The sequence below is a fragment of the Pseudophryne corroboree genome, chromosome 3 (genome assembly GCF_028390025.1).
Source record: "Pseudophryne corroboree isolate aPseCor3 chromosome 3, aPseCor3.hap2, whole genome shotgun sequence".
NCBI lineage: Eukaryota > Metazoa > Chordata > Amphibia > Anura > Myobatrachidae > Pseudophryne > Pseudophryne corroboree.
The window spans coordinates 515,547,291-515,569,977 of NC_086446.1; the positions used below are offsets into that span (position 1 = coordinate 515,547,291).

The 22,687-nt window shown below is 42.1% G+C and overlaps 1 non-coding gene across 1 annotated transcript; it reads right to left on the bottom strand.

Moving 5' to 3' along the window:
* Positions 1-1,095: 1,095 nt before the first annotated feature.
* LOC134899961 (U6 spliceosomal RNA) lies at positions 1,096-1,202 on the bottom strand. Its single transcript, XR_010173485.1, has one exon. It is a non-coding gene; the product is annotated as a U6 spliceosomal RNA (small nuclear RNA).
* Positions 1,203-22,687: the final 21,485 nt, after the last annotated feature.

Genomic DNA, 22,687 nt, shown 5'->3' on the forward strand with positions numbered 1-22,687 from the left:
GCCCCCTTCTCCGCACTGACAGGCAGAGTGGGCGGCTCCTCAGAATTTGAAAATGGTTTGGCGCCACAGCAGTGACAGTTAAAGCAGCGGGCTTGGCGGCAATTACAGGCGGTTGTGCAGTTAAAGCACCCACATGCACACCAGATAACACCGAGGGCACAGACTGGGCAGACAGGCTTTGAAGAACACTGGCAGCAGAGGGAGGGGGGTCAATGAAACGGGTACAGTTGCGCATGAGGTGGTCCTGGCTACCATAGAGGTCACATTTCTTGCACTGGGGACATGTAGTCTGACATTCCACAATTACAGCAGCATTTACCCCTCATGCAGGTGTCCTTAGTGTGCCCAAAGTGGAAGCAATTTCAACAATAATAGAGCTGGTCAGTGTAAAATAACCTTTCGCCCCCTTCCCCCCCCCCCTCCCCCCCCCCCCAATTGAGAAATTAGCAGGCGGATGCATTACACCTCCAATCCCCTCGGGTCTAGGCACAGCTGCACCCAGAATTTGGTCTTGCCATTAAATATGCCAACGTAATTTTGCAGGCGTACGCCGCCGCGTACAGATGAGCAATACCGGGTCAGGAAAGCCTTGATCTGGTCAGGCTCCACAAAAGGGTCATACATGTGGACAGTTAGTGGACACTTAGCCCACATAAATAAAAGCATCAATGAAAACCCTTGCAAAAGCAGCTCAAATAAGTGGGATCTTACCTGCTTGTGGGTAGTCAGGCAGGCTTACGGCTAGGAAAAAGTGACATCAAACGACCCAGCAGAGGGAAAGTCCTAAATACAATACACATCAGCCTTGTCCACTTGCAGGCTCAGAGCTCTTTCACATGTGTAAGCACAGTCCATTGGTATAAAAAGTCACACAAAATATCCCCTGCTTGGGGAAATCCTGCAAACATAAATGTCACTCACTGTGATCCCAGCCAGCTTCTCCAGCAGTTCTATAACGAGCCACACCATCTCACAGCTATCTTTGAAGGTTTCTTTAGCAACAAAGCGAATTGTATTTCTTATTCCATGATGCTGCAGTATTGCCCAATTCAAGCTGTACAAAGCACCCAAGGTGATATCACTCCTTTTGGCCTGTAAAATATGGAATGCTTCATGAATTTGCATGTTATCCTTGTGCAGGGGCCATGCTAATCTTCTCTGTATCGTTCCAATTTTAGCATATGTGCTGCCGAAGCAAACACTCCTCTTGGCCTCTAACCAGACCTACACTTGATCTTAGTCAGAAATATTTTAAAATCAGGCACATCTTCAAATATTAGAACACCTATTCAATAACGTACATCTTTAATCATCATCTCTGGTCTTTATTTTTACTTTCTATTACACTTAAAGACTCAATTCATCAAATAATTTGCATAATCACACCTCCTTTTGTTTCACCTTTCCCTGCATTCCAAAAGAGAGACACCCCAAATACAAGACCTGGGGGCTATTTTAAGTTCAAGTAAATCACACAAAAATAGCATTTTGAAATTTATCTCCCCACATTTTCTGTTGGACATAATTTTCTGGTATCAAAAAATAGTCCTCTTTCCCAGAGAATTTACTGAAGCCATGCTGTTCCAACAACTGAGACCACAATCCTTCTTTAAATCTTTTCTCTGGTACCATTCTGACCATTCTTCCTTGATACCTCCCAACATGACCCTCTCCATGAAGAACAGTAGGCTCTTCTCCTGGACTTCCCTTTTAATTTGTGATTGCCATCACCTGTGCTGAAACACACTTCTTATCCATTAACCTGTTCAACACAGGTGCCGGCAATCATAGAGAAAGGGAAAAGTCCAGAAGCAGAGCATTGTGTCCCTCCTGAAGAGGGCCATGTTGGGAGGTATGCTCCTTTGAAACTGTTAACAATTTCCTCAGGAATATTTTCAAAATCAGGCACATCTTCAAATCATACACAAACTGATGTTAGTACATACTGTTCCTCTACCTTAGGCTTCTTTACAGATTTGAAAAAAAGAGAAGGATAAGAGGTCGGCGCACTGGTATAGTCACTTAAATCCTAAGTGGCTATTAATTAGTCTAGAAGTACCGGAGTGTTAAATAGTGTATGAAAATTCAATTATCCATAAATCTAATAAATCATGGCAGTTCAATTGAACCTGTTCTTATATATCCAAGCCCGGTAGTGCTCCCAAGAGTTAGAACAAGAATATAGAACACAGAGTAAAGTAAACTCTCTTGGTGGGGCACTCGTGTCAATACTGTTAAAATATAATTTTTATGTCTGAACTCACAACTAGACAGAACATTTAAATATGATAAAATGCCAAAAACCTGTTGTTACTATATTACATTTTCACCACTTGCATCAAACATTTATTTTACAGTGATGTAATGCGCCTTACAAAGATTAAACACACTACCATCAATGTACTGCTCAATTATCAGTTGTCATGCTTCTATTAGATTACCTACTGTCAGTATTCTTGTTAATATCTTCCACATTGCCAGAAGTAAACAGAAGAATCCACACTCTTTTTACATATACATTGTGGGAATTAATATAGCAGCCTCTTTTTTATTGATTTTTCAAAAAGAAGATGCTTGTATCATCAACAAAACTTCTGAATATAGACATTTCAATATGCAAGAACAATTTAGGGAAGAGAAGTAAATAATAATAAAAGACAAACATTACACAGGACAGACACAAAAGGTAAGAGAGGAAGGATTAGGGATGAGAAGAGATGTGTAAAGGAGAAGGAAGGAATGCTAAGAGACATAAACATATCTAATCATCCCCAAACGTACGTAGTAACCATACAATGAGGCAGTAAAACATACCAGGTTTAAGTCAATATTTACGATAAGACTATATCAAACCAGCAGTGCGTTAAAAAGACATTGGGCAATATACAGTAAACATGTTTGTAGTATAAGGGAGGTGTCAGTGGAGTAAAGTAGCGTTATACCATTAGGCAATATAATTCAGTGCAATAACTCTAGACCAGTCTTTTGAACCTAAATAGTTTGCAATCAGAGCACGAGAGTCTGAGTACAAAGAGGAGGTGTAGAAGTCCCATTTGTTGTGGAAGGATTTTGCAGAGATATCTTCATTCAGCAGAAGCGACCTCGCTTCAAAATAAACCAATTGTAAGAGTTTGGCTTTAAGTTCTTGGATAGATAGAGCCGATTTTGAAATCCAGTGGATTAGAATCAATTTCTTTGCTAGCGTGAGAACTGTCACAAGAAAGGGGACTATAACATAAGAGAACTGTCCCAGCGACCAATTATCAAAATGTAATAGTAAGCATGCAGCAGGGACCAGTGACAATCTCAGACCTAAGACAGAGTTCAAGAAAAGCAATGTTTTGTTCCAGAATCTACGAACCTTGAAATAAGTCCAAGTACAATGAAAAAATTTAGCATTAACCATACCACATTTCACACATTCACCAGTTGCATCTGCTGTCATGTATTTCCGTTGGGCAGGGGCAATATAAGCTCTGTGCAGAAAACGGAAATTAACTTCCTGAAGGTACGCTGACCTTAAGAATTTATAACTTTTAGTATAAAACCCTAGATATTTAACAGTGTGATCTGGTAGGAGAGGAATATCTGTTTTCCAATTATTTAAAAAAAAAGGGAGAGTAAATAGGGGTAGGTACCCTAGTATCAATTAATGGGAGATATAGGTGCTTCACTCTGTAAGGCCGTATTGTGATTTTCTGTAAAGACTCAAGTATAATATCGTTTATTGGAGACGTTGAAAGGGTAAATGGGAGGGATTGTACATAGTGTCTAAGTTGTAAATAAAAATGACTGTTCGGGATAGCATATGTCTGTTGTAAGTCCTGGAAAGACATAACAGAACCTCCAGGATCAAAAACCCTGTTCACAAGAAGCAGTCCTTTTTTCCTCCAGCAGTGGGTGGATCAGTTGTAGATTGACATAGAGAATGCTGGGTTGCCCCAGATAGGGAGATATGGAGAGTATCAGAAATCTCTTTAAACATTTTTAAGGCTAATCCAGTTGAAATAGGTGTCATGAAATAATATATTAGAGAAAATAGAACGAGGGATATCGGAAGATTTTAAATGTAGCATAGCTGCCGGAGAGTATGGTGAAAAGACGGCTCTGTCAAGGGAATTATCCGTATATGTCGAGTTACCTAGTAACCAATCACTGGCATATCTAAAGAACACCGCCAGCGTGTATGCTTTAAAATCCGGGACACCAAGGCCTCCCTGGACTTTTGGTAAGGTCAGCTTTGGGTATGCAATCCTGGGACGTTTCCCTCCCCATAGGAAAGAAGAGATAGAGGATTTCACTAATAAAATATCCCGATTGGACAAGGCCTGAGGCAACATTTGGATTAAATAAAACAGTTTAGGAAATATAATCGTTTTAACTGCAGCCACCCTCCCCAGTAGAGAGAGAGGTAAAGAGTGCCACGAGGACATGAGAGAAGAGATTTTCTGGATGAGAGGAGAAAAATTTGCCTTGTATAATTTGTCAGTTCTATTGGTAATCTGTATTCCCAGATATTTGATTTGGGTATTAGAAATGTTATAATTTTAAAAAAGCGGGGATATGGAGATATCAGTAGTATAGGAGCCAAGTGGTAGTATTTCGGATTTGTTAATATTTGTCTTATATCCTGAGGTTTGACTGAAGGTATGTATCAATTTCATGATAGCTGGGAGGGAGTGTTGGGGGTCAGTAATGTAGAGTAACCTATCATCAGCGAATAACGATACTTTCAATTTGTAGGAGGATATCTGGATACCGTTGAAATTCGAAGAGTCACGGAGTGCCATTGCAAGCAGTTCTATCGCAATCGTAAATAGGAGAGGAGAGAGTGGGCATCCCTGCCTCGTGCCTATAAAAATGGGGACATAATTCGAAATATGACCATTACATAAAATTTGTGATTTAGCGTTTGAGTATAAAGATTGAATATAATGAACAAATGCAACAGGAATGCCAAATCGGACCATAGACTTATAGAGATGGGGCCAGAGGATAAGGTCAAAGGCCTTTTCTGCATCTAAAGAGGCTATTATCCCCGAGGGGAGGGAGCCAGTGTAGTCCTGGCTGCCAACACCTTCCGAAGATTCAGAACAGAGTGCCTGTCTTGGATAAAGCCGGTTTGATCCGGGTGGATAATCCGTGGTAGAGTTTCCTTGAGTCTATTTGCTAACAATTTGGCTAAAATCTTGTAATCTGAGTTCAACAGAGAGATAGGCCTGTAAGAACCAGGCATGGTTAAATCACGGTTTGGTTTAGGGAGAAGTTTGATATAAGCAGCATTAAAATACAAGGGAGCAGTACCAGAACTCAGAATATCGTTAAACATAAGGACCAGAGGTGCTAGTATGTCAGAATGTAGAAATTTATAAAAACTACCACTATAGCCATCCGGCCCTGGGGCTTTACCTGGTTTCAGGGCCTTGATAATTTTTGACACCTCTCCCGGAGTGACAGGGCATACCAAGGATTCTCGCATCTCATCCGTAAGTGATGGATAGGTCAAATGAGGCCACAGGGAGTCATGAAATGAGTCCACTGGTTCCACAGAGGTTGGGGAAGGGGGTCAGAGTATAAATCGGTATAAAAACCTTCCATAACCTCAAGTAATTGTGTGTTAGATGAAGTAAGCGTACCATCAGCTTTTCTAAGTGGGTGTACTGTGGTTGGAGATCTAGAACCTTTCAAAATATTAGTGAGGAGTTTCCCAGATTTGTTCCCAAACCTATGATAGTGGTAGTCCATTCTATAAAGGTATTTATTGCCCCTCTTATCCAGAAATTAATTGTAATGAGTTTTGGCAGTAATGTAAGCATGTCTATTATTGGGGGTAGGATCACGATGATAATCTGCATATGTAGAAGATAGTGATTGTTGTAGGGAAATATAAGAAGTCGCGTAGGCCCTGTCCAATCTAGCAGTGTATGATATGATGTTACCCCTCAAGACGGATTTAGCCGTCTGCCAAAATAATGGGGGGTTGTGAGAGGCGCATTCCCGATTATTGGAATCAAAATCTTTCCAGCTGTCAAGAAGCAGCTGTTTAAAAGGGGAGGAAAGGAGATGAGAGGGGAATTTCCATGAGGAATTATTAGATTTCTCATCGTTGATTCTAAGGTCAAACCTTTGCAAGGTATGATCCGAGATCAATATAGGCTCAATTTCCACTGCAGACGTTCTTGTGAACAAGGTTTGAGATATTAGCTGGTAGTCTATTCTGGAAAATGTATTGTAGGCAGCGGACAAACATGTGTATTCCCTAACTGTAGGATTAGAAACCCTCCAGATGTCAACCAAAGAAAGTTGTGCTGCAATCTGGGGAATTCCCAACCCAGGCAGAGAAACAGCGCGTCTAGAAATAGCCGATTTATCAAGATATACATCTGATATAAGATTAAAATCTCCACAGAGCAGAAGAGAACCATCTAAATATGGGGTCAGTTTTGCAATAAGGGAGTGAAAAAAAGTTTTACAATAGACAGTAGGAGCATATACACTGCATATCGTGAATAATTGTGAGTATAGAGAAATGTGTGCGATAACATCGTCCTGCAGGGTCTGAAAAGGTGTGAATCAATTTATAAGGAATCAAGCGTTTAATTAAGATAACCACACCTCGTGATTTGGAGGTATAAGAGGCAAACGCGAGAAGTTTCCAGCCAAGCATCTGCAACTACTGCATTTCAGTAGGTATTAAATGGGCCTCCTGAATACAAATTATATCTATCTTCAATTAATTAAGATAGACTAGAGTTTTCCTGCGCTTCGCAGGTGAATTAAAACCTCCAATATTTATAGATCCTATACGAATTTCAGCCATGTATAACTCAGTTTTGCACACTTGACTCTACCTGCGTAAAGAGGGTGGAAACACAACATATGTATGTAGCAGATTAAGTATAGTAGTGAAGAGGTAGTAGAAAGAGGGGAAGGGGAACACAATGACACACTGAAAATTAAAGTACAAAGGCACAAATGAGAAGGTAGTAGACACGCGCAGCGTGTTAAACATCGTCGTATAGAAATCACATGACTTCTGGATAGTGGAAGAAAACATCATTAGCGAGAGCGTTAGGTACAAACCCAATAGTTAACCCGGAGCCAAGCTCCACCTGACCCCGGGAATGAACTGGTCTGTACATCCATACTAAACTTAATATAACATGCGGAGGGATTCGTAACAGTAAACGCATTAGGCATATGAGAGTTAAACCTGGTAAAATAATATATAACAAAAAGACAGAGTGACGATCCATTAACTTAAATCATGGATCAGAAATATCTGCAGTGGCGCCCGTGGCCATATTATTAAGAAAATCAGCAGCGTCATCTGGGGTGAGAAAATCATAATGTCTGTCTTTATCAAACAGGTGCAGCTTGGCAGGGTATATCATGGCAAACTTTTGTTTGTTTGCAACTAGCCGGGTGCAGATAGGAGAGAGAGCTTTCCTGGCTTTAGTTAGTTCGGTGGAAAAATCATGAAAGATCCTCAGTTTCTAGCCTTCCCAATCTATGAAGGATTGTTTCCTGGAGGCTTTCCATATCTCCAATTTATGCGTATAGCTCAAGCACTTGAAAATAGTGACTCGTGGGCGTGAATCGTTAGGGCGCAATGGTGGACCTACTCTATGAACCCGTTCAATGATCATATCTTTACAGGCGTCTTGTATTCCCAGCAGCTGAGGGGAGAGTATGTTTAACAAAATGCTCCAAAGCAGGCCCTCTAACAGATTCAGGGATCCCCACTATGTGCACATTGTTACGGCGCAAGCGATTTTCAATATCCTCCATACAATTTAAAAAGGTATAATTTTGTTTCTCAAGACGTTTAATGTCACATTGCAGGTCAGCCATATCATGAGCCAGGGAGCCTATTCTGTTCTCAGTGGTAGCAACGCGCATATGAAGCTGCTGCACCGGGGAGGAAATATCACTCACCGCCTTTGATAGTAGTGGGCCCACTGCTGCATTGATCGCTTCCACCAGATCCGCGTAGGTAAGTGGCGAGTCAGGGGATCGAGGTGGGCGAGAGGCAGTCAGGTCGTCAGCCTCCACCGCCATCTTCTTGCTAGCTGGGGTGGTCGCCTGTGAGCCTGCGTCTGGCGCCATTGCGGGGTCCACGCCGCGCTTCACCTGCCTCTGCGTTTGTAGCTGAGAGCGGGTCGGTTGCGATGGGGTGACAAATTTGTCCATCGTCATCCGCAGCTTGGATGTAGTGTGTAGCATTATGGATGTAGTGTGGTAAGGCCGAGAAAAGCCGTGCAAACTCTAAAGAGCCCGGGCACAGAGCGGAGCTGCGAGTCAGCCGTGCTCACTCCATGCACCCGGAACCGGAAGTGTGATAGCAGCCACTTTTATAATATTATAATAAGTTAATTTATTGTAACATACTACAGGGTTATGGCCAAATAATTGTATGCTTTGTTTCAATTATTGTATCTTTTTGAAAAGAAAATTCTTATAGATACTGTATACAAATGATGCCCTTAGTAAAATGTATTATATCATCTGTATTCAACAAGCAATGGTTTGCAAATTGCAATAGAAAATTAATAGATTATATTTAAACACTGAAAAGTACATATAGAACAGAATTACCACACACCGCTGCTTCTCGCCTGTGCCTTATGAATCTATCCGTATCGATGCAAATGGCCAGTGAGTGAGTGTGAATGGTAAGAAGTAAAGGAGAGCTTCTGCTTTCGGTATAATACTAGAAATCGTCTTCCACAATTGTGGTCACCGATGAGAGAGCTCAGAAATATAGACAAGAATAAATAAGATCACAGTCAAGAGAAATAGATGTCAGAAAGTGATTATTTTCCATAGAGTGAATATAGAAAGTAGTTTAAGAATATGCAAAGCCTCACCAAAAGTCACCACTCACCGCTGCTTCTTCTTCTGTCACCCTTGTTTGTCCTTGTACCTTAGGAGAAGTGAGCGAGTGTATGTGGTGACAGAAATGTGCACATTAAATATATCCATTACACACTGAAAAGAGAGATAATATAACTTCAATATCAGTACTAGAAATGTAGACATTCATTTTCCAATATATTCATTATGAATGTAAATTTGAAAATTATGTGAAAATGTAAAAAATCTTAATAAATGTGAAAAATATATATACACACAGAACTCTATGCAGTTTAAATAAAATAATACATAACTTTTTTGGCGTTCTTTCTGATAGCTGGTCAGGTTACCAACAATAGGTCAGGTTGCCTATGGAGCCTTCTACATTTATGTTTCACCTTGGGCGGCTTCGTCAGGAAATCAAAAGTGACTGCTATATTAATTTCCACAATGCATATGTAAAAACAGTGCTGATTCTTCTGTTTACTTCTAGCAATGTGGAGGATATTAACAAGAATACTGACAGTAGGAAACTGGTAATCTTACAGAAGCATGACAACTGATAATTCAGCAGCACACTGATGGTAGTGTGTTTAATCTTTGTAAGGCGCATTACATCACTGTAAAATAAATGTTTGATGCAAGTGGTGAAAATGTAAAATAGTAACTACAGGTTTTTGGCATTTTATTATTATTTAAATGTTCTATGTTTGTTCTGTCTAGTTGTGAGTCCAGACATAAAAATGATATTTTAACAGTATTAATTGACAAGAGTGCCCCACCGAGAGAGTATACTTTACTCTGTGTTCTTTACAGATTTCACAGATTCTGCCTCTTCAGACTGACTGCAAGAAAGATTTTTAGAACTGGATTTTAACCCTTTCTTAGACACACTCAGACTCTGCTACTGGCATTTCCGCACATTCTGATTCCTGGCTACCAAGCAGGTGTATTACCCTCACAGACTGTCCGCTCCATCTCATTTTTACTCTGAGACTCAGACTGATTTTCAGTCTTAAGTTTTTGCTACTGTTCCTTAAACACAGGACATCCTCTTGCCATATGGTCTGCAGCAATATCACATTTGCTTGCCTCTGGGTACTTTCCAGCTTCATGTCCTGTTTTCTTATAGATTCTGCATTTCTTTATCTCAGATTCCAAAAGCATTTTCCATACGCACTCCGCCTTTCACTTCTGTGCAGTAAAGTGACAAAAAAAAAAACCACACACAAACAAATCCAACTGTGTAGGGGTCATAGAGATGTACATATAGAGTTCTCACTGGCCAAGACCAAGGAAGTGGATTTGTTTTATTGAAAGAGCAGTCTTCATTTGCATAAAGAAGCAAAAAACATGTAAAGACATTACACACGAGCACTGTTACAATGCACATTAATTGGTTATCTGCTCAATCAGATTGTGATGTCACTCAGGTGCTAAAAGGGAGGGGTAAGAGAAAAACATTTTGCTATCCCTAATACACACTGAGTAAGAAATAACACTACATAATAATCAGATAATACAAAGATCTTGTTTTCCCTAATGCACACCGATTGAAAAATAACACACCCACCCCATAAATAATTACACATATGTCTGGGTCTGAATGCCCAGTGTAAGGACACATGATAATGGCTCCTACAGCATCTGAGAGCCAGCTTACCTGGAGTCAGCAATCCCTCCTAATGCTGACCCATCCATGCCTCTCTACTACAATGCACATATATTGGCAAGCTGCTCAATCAGATTGTGATGTCACTCAGGTTCTAAAAGGGAGGGGTAATTCTGGGTAAGAGAGAAACATTTTGCTATCCCTAATGCACACTGAGTGAGAAATAACACTACATAATAATCGGATAATACAGAGATCTTAGTTGCGTATATCTGCAGATATAGGTTTAAGCCACCAGGCCGAAAGGGCAAGGCGTCTGTCACTGGGGGTCCCTAATACTGGGTGTGGTCTGGGGTGCGGGACCCCATCATGTCGGCTACCCCAGGGCAGCACACAGGTGAAAATTAGTAAGGGTTAATAAGAAGCACATAAGTGCAATGTGACAGGGAAAACCATAAGTTTTAATAAAGTGTTAGGGTGTGCCAACCTGAAGCAGCCTAGCCATACCAACACGGAAAATCGTACCCCATACCCACCCCATAAATAATGACAAATATGTCTGGGTCTAATAGCCCAGTGTAAGGGGATAGCAAAATGTTTTTCTCTTACACGAGCACTGTGTCACAGCACAGCTAAAACACAATACAAATGCATACAGTATAGTACATTTCAAGAACAACAGCATAAGGCAAACATACAATATAAATTATGACTTGTACTATGTATATAAACTTTCAACAAATACAACCGTTAATAAGGCTATGGGTGTTGGGGGGCTAAGATGGAGAGAGATGGGGAATCCCATGCCCAAAGCTTTATTGAAAGACAGACACATATAAGCGGAGGGTCAATAAATAGAAAGACATCAATAAAACAACAAACATTGTGAGTGAGGGAAAGGGGCCACATTCCCAAGTCTCATTATGCAGTTCAAACAAGGGTAGAGGGGCAGGAGAAGGGGGGTTTAGTCCTCTTCTTCCTCAGGACTGTCCATGATGGAATAGTCTCTTAGCAGGCGATTCCTGGGAAGCCACAAAGTGTCCTTAACACAGTTCATAAGGCACCAGGCCTCCTAGATTGCCCCATAAGTGTGGGTGCCAGGAAATAGTCCATAAAGTACCGAGTGTTACGTAAGACAGTTCCTTGGCACACAGTCTCTTAAGTTCATTTTCCATAGATGTTTCCTCGTGAACGAGGCACCAGGGGCAATGTCTGTACCTGCACAGGTTCCGGGAGTGCAAGAATGACTTGAGGGACGGACCCCCTTGGATGGTCATCCATGACAGGTCTTTGTGTCTATTTGTGAGCCTCATGGAGGCCACATTCTCCCAGACCTGTTAGGCAGTTGCTGAAGGGATCCCTGGAATAGGTTCTATAATATCTTTATCTCTGATCAGCTTATGGATAGTCTTAAGTTTCCACAAGTCAGGTTTAACTCCCTCCAGTTGGTGCTCCCTCACAATCTTGGACACATCCAGGTAGAACCAGGGGGTTTACCAGTTGTAAGGAATGGAGCTGTCCTATTTGTCCCAGCCAATGACCCTCCAAAGGTGTAGGAGGTAGAAACGGGATGTGGAGTTTCCTGCAGAGTTTTTAAAGTTCTCACAAAGTACTGCGGATGCATTTACACACAAAGTACGCTCACAGCATGGTGGGGATATTTGGTATTCCCTTTCCACCTTTTGAGGGGCTCCTTGTACATAACTAACCACTTAACTCTGTCCATCTTGGAGCCCCAGGTGAAGTGAATCACTGTCCTTGTGATGGTCTTGCAGACCATTGCCATGCTTGCATAGTGTACTGCAGAACGGGAAGACTCTCGTTGCGCAGCACAAGTGATTTCCCCTCGATGGTGAGTTCTCTTAGGCTCCAGAGTCCATTTTTTTGTCATACTGTCAACAGTTTCGTCCCAGCACTTTAGGACTGCACCCTCACCACCGAACCAGACTCCCAAGATTTTGATGAAGTCCGGCTTGATAGCGAAGGGGAATGGTTCAGAGGATGACAGGTGCCACTCTCCGAAAAGCATATCCTTTGACTTCCTGCAGGTGACTTCTGCCCCTGAAGCTCAGCCGAAGTTCTCACGTGTCTGGGTTGAGTGCTGTCACCGAATTCTGGTCTGCGCAGAAGATGGTGACGTCGTGCATATAGAGTGAACACTTGGTCTCTCACTGATACAATGATCCCTCTGATCTCTGGTTTTTGTCTGATGCATACAGCCATGAGATCTATATAACACAAATAAAAAGAAGAGTTAAAAGAGGGCAGCCTTGTCTGACCCCAGGGAATACAGAAAAGGGGTTAGTTTTCCAGCCGTTCACCAACACCGAGCTGTGAATATCAAGGAACATCAGGTTAACATACGTTCAAAATATTTCACCAAGCCCAGATTTCTGCAGTACCCTGCCCATCAACTCATGTGAGATATTGTAAATGGCCTTCTCCTGGTCAAGGCTGACCAGAGCCGCGTGCATGTTCCGGTCCTTGATGTAATGGACTGTGTCTCTGAGGAGGGCAAGGCTATCTGCAATCCTGCGACCAGGGATGCTGCAGGTCTGGTCCCTGTGAATTATCTGTCCGATGACAGCCTTCAGCTTGTTGTCGAGTAACTTGGCGAGGATCTTGTAGTCCATTATCAGGAGAGAGATGAGCCTCTAATTTCTCAGCTTACATATTTTCCCTTTACGCTTATAAAAAAACCATTGCTCAGGACTCCTTGGAAGAAAATGGTTCTGTGGTCTGAGAAGAAGCAGGTACTAAGTGCAAGCATTGAATCAGGCGCCGCCTCTGTTTTATATGCATAATCTTCTTTGCGCGTTTTTGTTTTTACCTGATTTTCCTTCATAGAGCCTTTTTCTCACTTGGTTTCTCAAAATTGATAAGCAGTATGAAAATGTGTCTTGTGTATAAATTCCAGTTGATTTTTGGACGACGATGATATGAAAGCAAAGGCCAGAGCCTTTGCAAGAGCAAGTTGGCTTTGGTGATATAAAGACAGTGCACACTTCTTTTTTTAAATGGGCTTTTATCTAAAAACACTTGTAACTGTGCATTCAGAGAAACCAAATGTCTTTCTATGCATAAATTAGCAATAGATGATTGTGTCATTCTTTGGTATGATTGCTTATTTGTATTTACTGGTACATGTGTATCAGGATCTGTGATTTAACTTTTGAAACTATTTGTTCTATGGGAAAATAGTCTGGAAATGTATGTTCTGTTGGCCTTTTCAAAAGATCCTGAAACGTGTTTTGCAATTGAAATTTCCAGAGAACATAGTGAGCCCTATCGAACGCATACAAGTAAAATGACTGTAAATGTTCAAGACAAAGTAGAATGCTGTCCAAAGGTATTTTTTTCCAGTCTGTAGCATCGTTTAACATGTGATTCATGCATTAACACAGTGGTTCTCAACCACCCCCAACAGCTTGTGTTTTCCGTATTCATTACTCACTTGACACATTTTAAAAAGACCCACAGGTGGAGCAAATTATTTCACTTGCAATCCTGTGAGGAGACCTTGGAAAACATGAACTGTTGGGGGTACATGAGGACCGAGGTTGAGAACCACTGACATTATTTGTTGATGTTTTCTCCTTAAATGCTTGGAACTGTTTGGTATAAAATCGACTGGAAATAGAAGCATCAGTACATGTATGCATTTTTCTAAATAATTGCTAAAAGACTCTGACCAAAGTATTTTTAATTGCTCATGCTTAAGTATCCATTCTTCTTTGCTATCTGAATTTCACAATTGTTCTATGTGATCTTTTAAAACTTTGATGTCATCCTTTTTCCCTCCAACACTCAACATCTTTTAAGATGTGATTTCCACACAAAGCTAGTGGAATGTTGGGTACAACTTTATTGAAAGAATTCATTATTCCTTTTTTCATGATCTGTCACCACAGGGATAGGTTTAATACTGCTCAGGTTTAGACAATGTGAAAGATCACTTATAAATTTTTCATGGTGTTTTTTACATTTCCTTTCATGAATCATAAATGCAACTGGAAAAATTGGATTATTTTCTAAAGTAGTATTTATTAGTACAAAGCTAGAAACGTAGAAATTGCCAAGGTTGAAAGTTGTGTCGTATGAAATCATCTGGTTTGTGGCTGGATCATTTTGTGCCATGCTTAGAAGATCTTTTGCTAGATTTGTTATTTCTTTTTTTCCATGCTAAAACAACAAGAACTTGAAAAAATATCAATGACTCAAATAAATTCTATTTGGTATGCAAGCTGTAGTGTTGCAAACAAATCATCTTTATTCCTCTTCTTCAGGTCCTCAGAGTATTTCAGATTTTGAATTTGTTTCAAATCTCTTGGGCGGCTCACTGCAATTCTAGCATTATCTCCTTCTGCAGAAGCTTTACTGTTCTGGATGCTGAGGGTTTCAGCCATTGAGAATACCTGCTTGAAGACCATCTTCTTGCTAAAGGTTTCAGTCATCATATCCGGCATCCTTCCATCAACCTCCTTCAGCTTCATCACCTCCATCTGCCACTTCCAGGGTTCCAAGCCTGGAGGGGCCCTGGAGTGTTCCTGGCTGGGCTCCACTGTGGTGGTGCTGCAGGGGCATAGTGGAGGTAGAAGCAGCTGATTCAGCCCGAGCTTCAGCTGGCTTCTTTCCCTTGTTCCCGGGCCTCTTCCCGGTGAGGAGGGCTAGAACAGAGGCTGAGGCCATCCCCGATGCTGGAGCAGCTGAGGCCATTCTTTCGGCTTCTCCCCACTTAGGTTGGAGGCGGGACGAAGGGTCTGTGTCAGCATCAAGAGGAAGAGAGGAGGCGGTGGCTTCAGAGGGCAGAGCAAACAAGTCTAACCCTCCAGTGCAGCTAAGGGATGATGCAATGCTTTCTCTGTCGAAGTCCCTTTTCTCCTCATAGTCTTGACTAGCAGAGGAGTGGGTAGATTCTCCAGAGGGCAGAGCAAACAAGTCTAACCGTCTGCTGCAGCTAATGGGTGATGCAGTGCCTTCTCCCTCTTCAGTCAAAGTTCTTCTCTCCTCACAGTCTCAGCTTGCAGTCTTTCAGCTTCTCGGCCCGGTGGTACAGCTTAGTCCTGAGAAGGACATTTAGCGGTCCAAGAACCAAGATGCAGCACTGTCAGTCTCTCCCCTTGTGCTCCAACAAAAAACGGATGGTGTTCTTCAATCCTGCCATCATGCAGAGAAAAAATAGGGCAACAGCCCTGCGGCGATCCCTCCTCGTCCAAAGTCCTCCAGGAGGTCTCACGGAAAGACCCCAACTCACACCCCCTGGCCCAGACCAAGGCAAAAGGCCGAGAAGCGATAACCCGAATATGGGCCAAGGGAGCCGCACAGCCGAAACAGGATCTACAATCCATCATGGAGAATCACCCTCCCCCCACAACGCTTACTCTATACTATCTGCAGATTAACTTGACTTTTGGTGGCGGCAGCAGCCCCAGCAAAGAAGAGGGAGAAATCCGGACTGACATACCCCCATTCTTACATTATTTCATCACATACTCTCGCTTCAGCTTTTCCATTCGTCCACTCCAAAAAAACAAAAATAGCATCCGATTCAATTTCTTCAGACACACCTTCCCTGGTGGGAAAATATTTGCAACATCGGCAAATCACTGCCTTGATAATTAAAACTTTACCAAAAACCGACAACTTGCGTAGACTCCAAAAATTCAAAGTTTTAGCAACCTTACGTCCAACTACATCCCAACTCTCCCTGCCATCCAAACGGTCATCAAAAATCACACCAAGTACTTTCAAACCATCAATCACACATTCCAGGTGACTCATACACAGACTCAGTCCCAAAACACTTAATCTTAGACTTCTCCCAATTAACTTTAAACGCAGACGCACCACAAAAGAAAGATACACGCAACTTCGCTCTATCCAAAGACGCTTTTGTTTGGCTCACAACCACCACATCATCCATATAAACTGGCGATAAAGGACAACCTTGCCGCACCCCTGAATCAATTCGTACATACTTACTCAAAAAACCATTCACTAAAAAAGGACTAAAAGCATCCACATACAAACTGCTAACCTTCCGTACAAAACCACTCGAAAAACCCATTCGCACCAACACTTGGAACATGAAAGCATGACAAACCCTATCATACGCCTTTTCAAAGTCAAGAGCCATCACACACATACTCTGCTTACGGTCCAAACAATCACCAATCAGATCTCTAAATAACATAAGGTTATCAGTCACACGTCTCCCAGGCACCGCACACACTTGTTCTTCCCCTATAACTTGCTCCAGCACACCTTTCATTCGCCACGCCAACAATTTTGCATACACCTTATAATCAGCATTCAATAAAGTAATAGGCCACCAATTAGCTAAGACCGTCCTATCACCCTTCTTATAAATCAAAACAACCACTCCTTCTTTCATCTCATCAGTCATCCTATTATTCACAAACATGTAACGTAAAACTTCCACAAAATCCGCTTTCACAATGTCCCACATACTCAAATAAAACTCAACAGGCAAACCATCCCGACCAGGCGATTTATTCTTACACATACTCTTTAAAACCGACTCAATCTCACACTCAGACACATCATCCACCAGCATATCACAATCACTCTCAGTCACTTGCTCAGAAACTGCATCCAAAACTTCACGAACCATCCTTGCATCAACGCTCTTCCGCTCATACAATTTCTGATAAAACATTTCCACTTCAGACAACATACCATTCACATCACAAACCACCACTCCACTCTCATCCAAAAGCCCATTCATATCCCTATGACCACTGCACACTTTCTTGAAGAAAAAACGACTGCACGTCTCATCTTTTTCCATATGTTCCACTTTCGCGTGATACATCAACTGTGACGTCCTTTCGTATCCAAAAACGCATTCACCTCCCTCCGCACACTAGCAACATCATTCGAAACTTCCTCACCAATATTACGCCTACTCATACAAAAAATCCAAACGCTTCAATGCCCAGTCATACTGCTCACTCTACTTTCTATCCACATTACGCCCCATCCTACGAAAAAAAGCACCAATCATACGTTTCAACCAGTCCCACCACTCAAGCACACACGCAAAGTCAGCCTTCTGCAAACGCCATTTCTCATACTGCACACTAAAACATTTACGCACACTCAACATCAAGCAAGCACACATTCAACTTCCAAACACCCCGTCCAAACTTCTCATCACGCACACACTCAATCTTACACGCTAGAACTTCATGGTCCGAAAAAACCACACGCCGCTGAGCAAACGAGACAGACCGCACACCCTTACTTAATAAAATATAGTCCAAACGAGACAAAATCTGCCCTCTATCCGCATGATAAGTAGGCTGCGGCCCAGACACACCACACACACGTGCCACATCCACAAGATGGAAATCCACAATAAAACGTTTAAGCATATTACCCGTCACATCCACACGACTCGCACTCTGCCGATCAGAACTACCAGTCACACAATTGAAATCCCCAACGAGCATAACAGGTAATCTGATTAATACAATATCAGGATTTGCGCAGTGAAACAGAAAAAGCTGCCCAGACACACTGTTCAGTGGGGGAAAAAACACCAATTCCCAATAGTACAGAGGAGAAAAAATGGTGAACCGAGTGTCACTGGCGCTGAATCCGTACGGATGTGTAAAGGACCCCAAAAACGGGATCCTAACACCCCTGGAATGGGGCAATGCCCTATGGGGTGGTGTACAAACTGGCTGAATAGCAATAGGTATAAAATCACAAATACATATTTATTAATAAAAACATACAATACATAATGACTGCAAGTGCAATGTGAACTTATGAATTCCAAAGGTGACTTGTGCTTTTTTTAAAACCAGCAAAGAAGCTCTCACCCTCTCTCTGTGTTGCGGTGGGCTAGCTTATAAATAAGCTGATGTGGTCCTGGGCTGAAATAGCCAAGCACCACCGCAAAAGGATTTTGGACAAACAAGGAGGGAGAGAAATGGTGATGAGGAAAGGGCAGTCATTCAGAGAGGGACTAGAAATAAATCAAAGTCCCAGGATAGAGACTATACAGAGAGATCGACCCGAAGTAGAATAGAAGAGTATGAAAAGACTCCTAGGAAAAGATATGGAGATGAACCTTCATCCATATCTTGGGGAAATGGAAGTACCCGTCCCAGGAGGACTGAAATAAATCCACGGAGAGGATATGGTCCGCGTTTTGATCCAGGATATATGCAAAGAGAAAGGAACACAGGGAGTGTTAGATCTGGTTATGTTTCCTCCCCGCAATCCAGTCGTCCTTTTTTAGAGAGAGGGCATTGGATCCCAAGAAGGGAGTAACTAATTTAACTTATACACGCACCAAACGGGGTAAAAGAGGTGGAATGAAAAAACCCAGACCCAAATCCATTAGATCCACCAAGGAGGGACCCTCTTCAAATGATGTGGGTAACAGTGACAATATGCAGAGTAAAATATTCAACCTTAGCACTCATGTGTTAACTCCAGAGGAACAGAGTGTGTTATTAAAGGGGTTGAAGTTTGCACCGTCAAGTGATCCCAACCCCTTCAAATTATTTGTGGACCTACAGAAGTACATCCGTAAAATTTCTTTAAAGAAATTTTTTATGGGTAAAGGAACCGCCAATAATGAGGACTCCATAGAACGACCTAAGTTTAGGAAGAAGTCACATTTCTATCCTAAACATGTGAAAGGAGGCAGCATTTGGAACTAAGGAAAATACCACAGACTAAAAAGAAAAATATTTATTGAAAAGAATTCCTTGCAGTACAGAATCTACAGAAAAACAAAGATATTGTAGTGAAACCTGCAGATATGGGGGGGGGGGGGGAAGTAGTTATCATGAATCATGATAATTACATTAAGGAGATAGAGAGACAATTGGGCGATAAGAACACGTATAAGAAATTAAAATCAGATCCCCTCATTAATATCATTAAGAAAATGGAGGATTTAATACAAAAGGCAGTAGACCATGGGGCTATCACTAAGGATGAAAAAAACTTCATTCGCATTGATGAGCCATCTATGCCAACCATTTACGTGTTGCCCAAAGTCCACAAGGATATATCCAACCCTCCTGGACGCCCGATCATTACGGGCACCAATAGCGTCACATCCAATTTGTCCGCTGTGGTGGACTCCTTTTTACAGCCGATGGTCACCAATACCTTGGCGTTCTTGAAAGACACAGGAGATGTCCTTAGAAAGTTAGATTTTGTTGATTGGGGCACGGAGTGCACTTTAATGAGTGCAGATGCTAGCTCGCTATACACGATTATTGATTGGGACAAAGGAAAAAGAGCAGTGGAATTTTTTCTTGAGAAAAGTCAATACAACAACACCACTAAGGAATTTATTTTGGAATCCATTGACCTCATCTTGAGAAATAATTATTTTTATTTCCAGTGTACCTACTACCTGCAGATCAGGGGGACCGCCATGGGCACCAGGTTCGCCCCCAGTTATGCCAACCTCTATATTGTCTACTGGGAAGCGTCCACGGTGGACCCTTTGAGAGGGCTGGGGGCGGGCCTGGTATGCTGGTGGCGGTTCATAGATGACATCTTCATGGTCTGGAAAGGTAGTGAGGTATCCCTTCATGAATTCCAGAACATGCTTAATTGTAACCAGTTCAATATTGTTCTTACGTACACCCAAAGTAAGGAAGAATTGTCCTTTTTGGATTTGAGTATATACATAGAGAATAACCAGATCTGCACGAAAACTCATCGTAAGCCAACGGACTCTAATGCCTACCTGAAAATCAACAGTGAGCATCATTTCAGATGGCTAGAGAATATTCCAGTTGGCCAGTACAAAAGACTGAAAAGAAATTGTACGAACAAGGCGATCTTGGACCTACAGATGGATGAAATGACCAATCGATTTCGTGAGAAAGGATATGATGATGCACTCCTGGAAAAAGCAAAAGAGAAGGTCCACAAAATAGATAGAAAGGACCTGTTAATAGAAAAAGGAAAAGACCAACAAGGAGATAATCCGTATCAATGGGCCTTCATCACAAGATACGGTGGCTACCACAAGAAGATTGAAAATATATTCGGGGACAATTGGCGCATATTGAACGATGACCCGGTGTTTGGGGAACATTTACCCCCCAAACCGGTGTTCATATACAAAAAAGCCAAATCTTTGAAGGACCATCTGGTCCAGAGTAGTCTAACGGAGAATACAGGGGTCAGAAGTTGCAATAAGGGATTCCACAGGTGTGGGGCATGCCTTATGTGCCGCACCACAAGTAAGAAGGACATACCGCGTAAAATTACTGAATTTGAAGTGAATAGTTCTAAATATAGAATCAATGATTTTGTGACTTGTCATTCCCGGAACATTGTGTATTTACTAGAATGTCAATGTGGATTGATATATATAGGGAAGACATCGCGCCCTTTGAAAACTAGGGCTGCGGAGCACATATATAACATTCGCAAGGGGTTGGAGACCCACCCCCTATCTGATCATTTTAGAACCACACATAATAAATGTGAAGGACATCTTAAAAGATTTTTAGGACTACAACAAATTAAACCAAATTGGAAGAACAAAACTTTGGAAAAGCGACTTGCACAATGTGAAATGAAGTGGATATTTAACTTAGACACTTTGAAACCAAAGGGGCATAACGTAGACTTTGAATTAAAATGTTTTTTAGACTAATACACATTTTTAAAGCCACGTGTAAATATGTATGTCCCCTGTGTGTAGATTTTAATGTTATTCACAGATTCATTTCATGGTCCTTTTAGATTTTTAATATAGGTCAATTATGTAATGGTTCTAATTTATTCTTTTTTATCTTTTTTCATTTCCTTTCCTTTATGTATGTTCGAATATGGAATCTATGGAGCCAGTATGGGACCCCACTCGGGTAACAGGGATGGACAGGCTGGGAATACTAAGTACCACAAAGAGAGGTAACAAGTGGGTGTTCCCGGCTGCTCCCAGCTAATGCACGAGAGCACCTTATCCCTGAAGCAAGATGGCTGAAGTGACTTCATCGTATGGAGAAAGCAGCTTCAGCACTTGTAATGGATCCTTACGGCTCCGTGTGGAACGCATGTATGAACCGCATCACCGTCACTTCCGGAGGGTGAAGAACACGTGGTACACACGGCAGGAAGTAGATACGAGATAGCGCTCACGTGACTTCTGTTATGCACACCAGTGCCAGCAGGAATGTACTGGTGTCTGAACGGTGAGGGATGCAAAACAAATGAACTCACAGACTGGGGAATATTACATTACATACACAGAAGGTGATAGGGTAACAAAATAAACACAAAGTGAACAGAGAAGCCCAAAGGCTAAGAAACTGGGTGTCTCCCTAATATTAGGAATGCTCAGATGGAAAGAAGCAAGATGTAGTGATTTAATTCGTAGAGAACCCGAAATGCTGTTGCTAAGGGCAACAGCAAAACCCTAAAGGGTTACCAACGGGTGTGGCAGTAAACTCCTTGGTCAGAGATGGAATAATAGACACAAGGAGAGTCTCCACAATCCTAGTCCTCACTTGCAGTGCACTGGTTCAGCTTACTGCCACTAAACTGACACCTGAACACCTTGCACAGTGAGAAAGGATTTTGGCAGGCAAGTCTGAGAATACAGCCGCAAACTTGCTAGGTTCACAGAGTAGCAAAAGAACCCCAGCAGGTTAAACGACTGACTCCAGTCTTACTGCTAGGTCTGGATTGGCAGAGTGTAATACCAAATCCCAAGGCCTATTTGCAGTAAGCAACAAACAAATACAAAGTTTACACAGTACTAGCTAGCTTTCAGGAACTGACTAACCAACAAAGATTCAGCAGCATCTGCCTAACCTGAGAAGAGGGTTTATATAGCAGGTGCTGTCCACGCCCCACTCAGACCTCACAGACTGTGAGCACAAAAACCAGCACCGGATCCCCTGCCGTGCACAGAGCCTGTAACCACTGCACAGCAAAAGACCCGAACCGGAGTATCCGCTACGCTCAGGTTACTCCGCTAGCACTTGTCTCCCGGTTGCCATGACGACGTGGCAGCACAGAGCAGGAGGCCCTAACAACTTCCGGCCAGCGATAGCGGACGCCACGGCGCTCTTAAACTGCGGTGTATTTGTACATATTTCCGAATATAAGTGAGAGAGTGTGTTCTATAGTAAGGCGGGATATTATGTACCACTGGAGAAAAAGTGTTTTATGGGACTGATTTGATGGAAAAACAGACTGGAACGC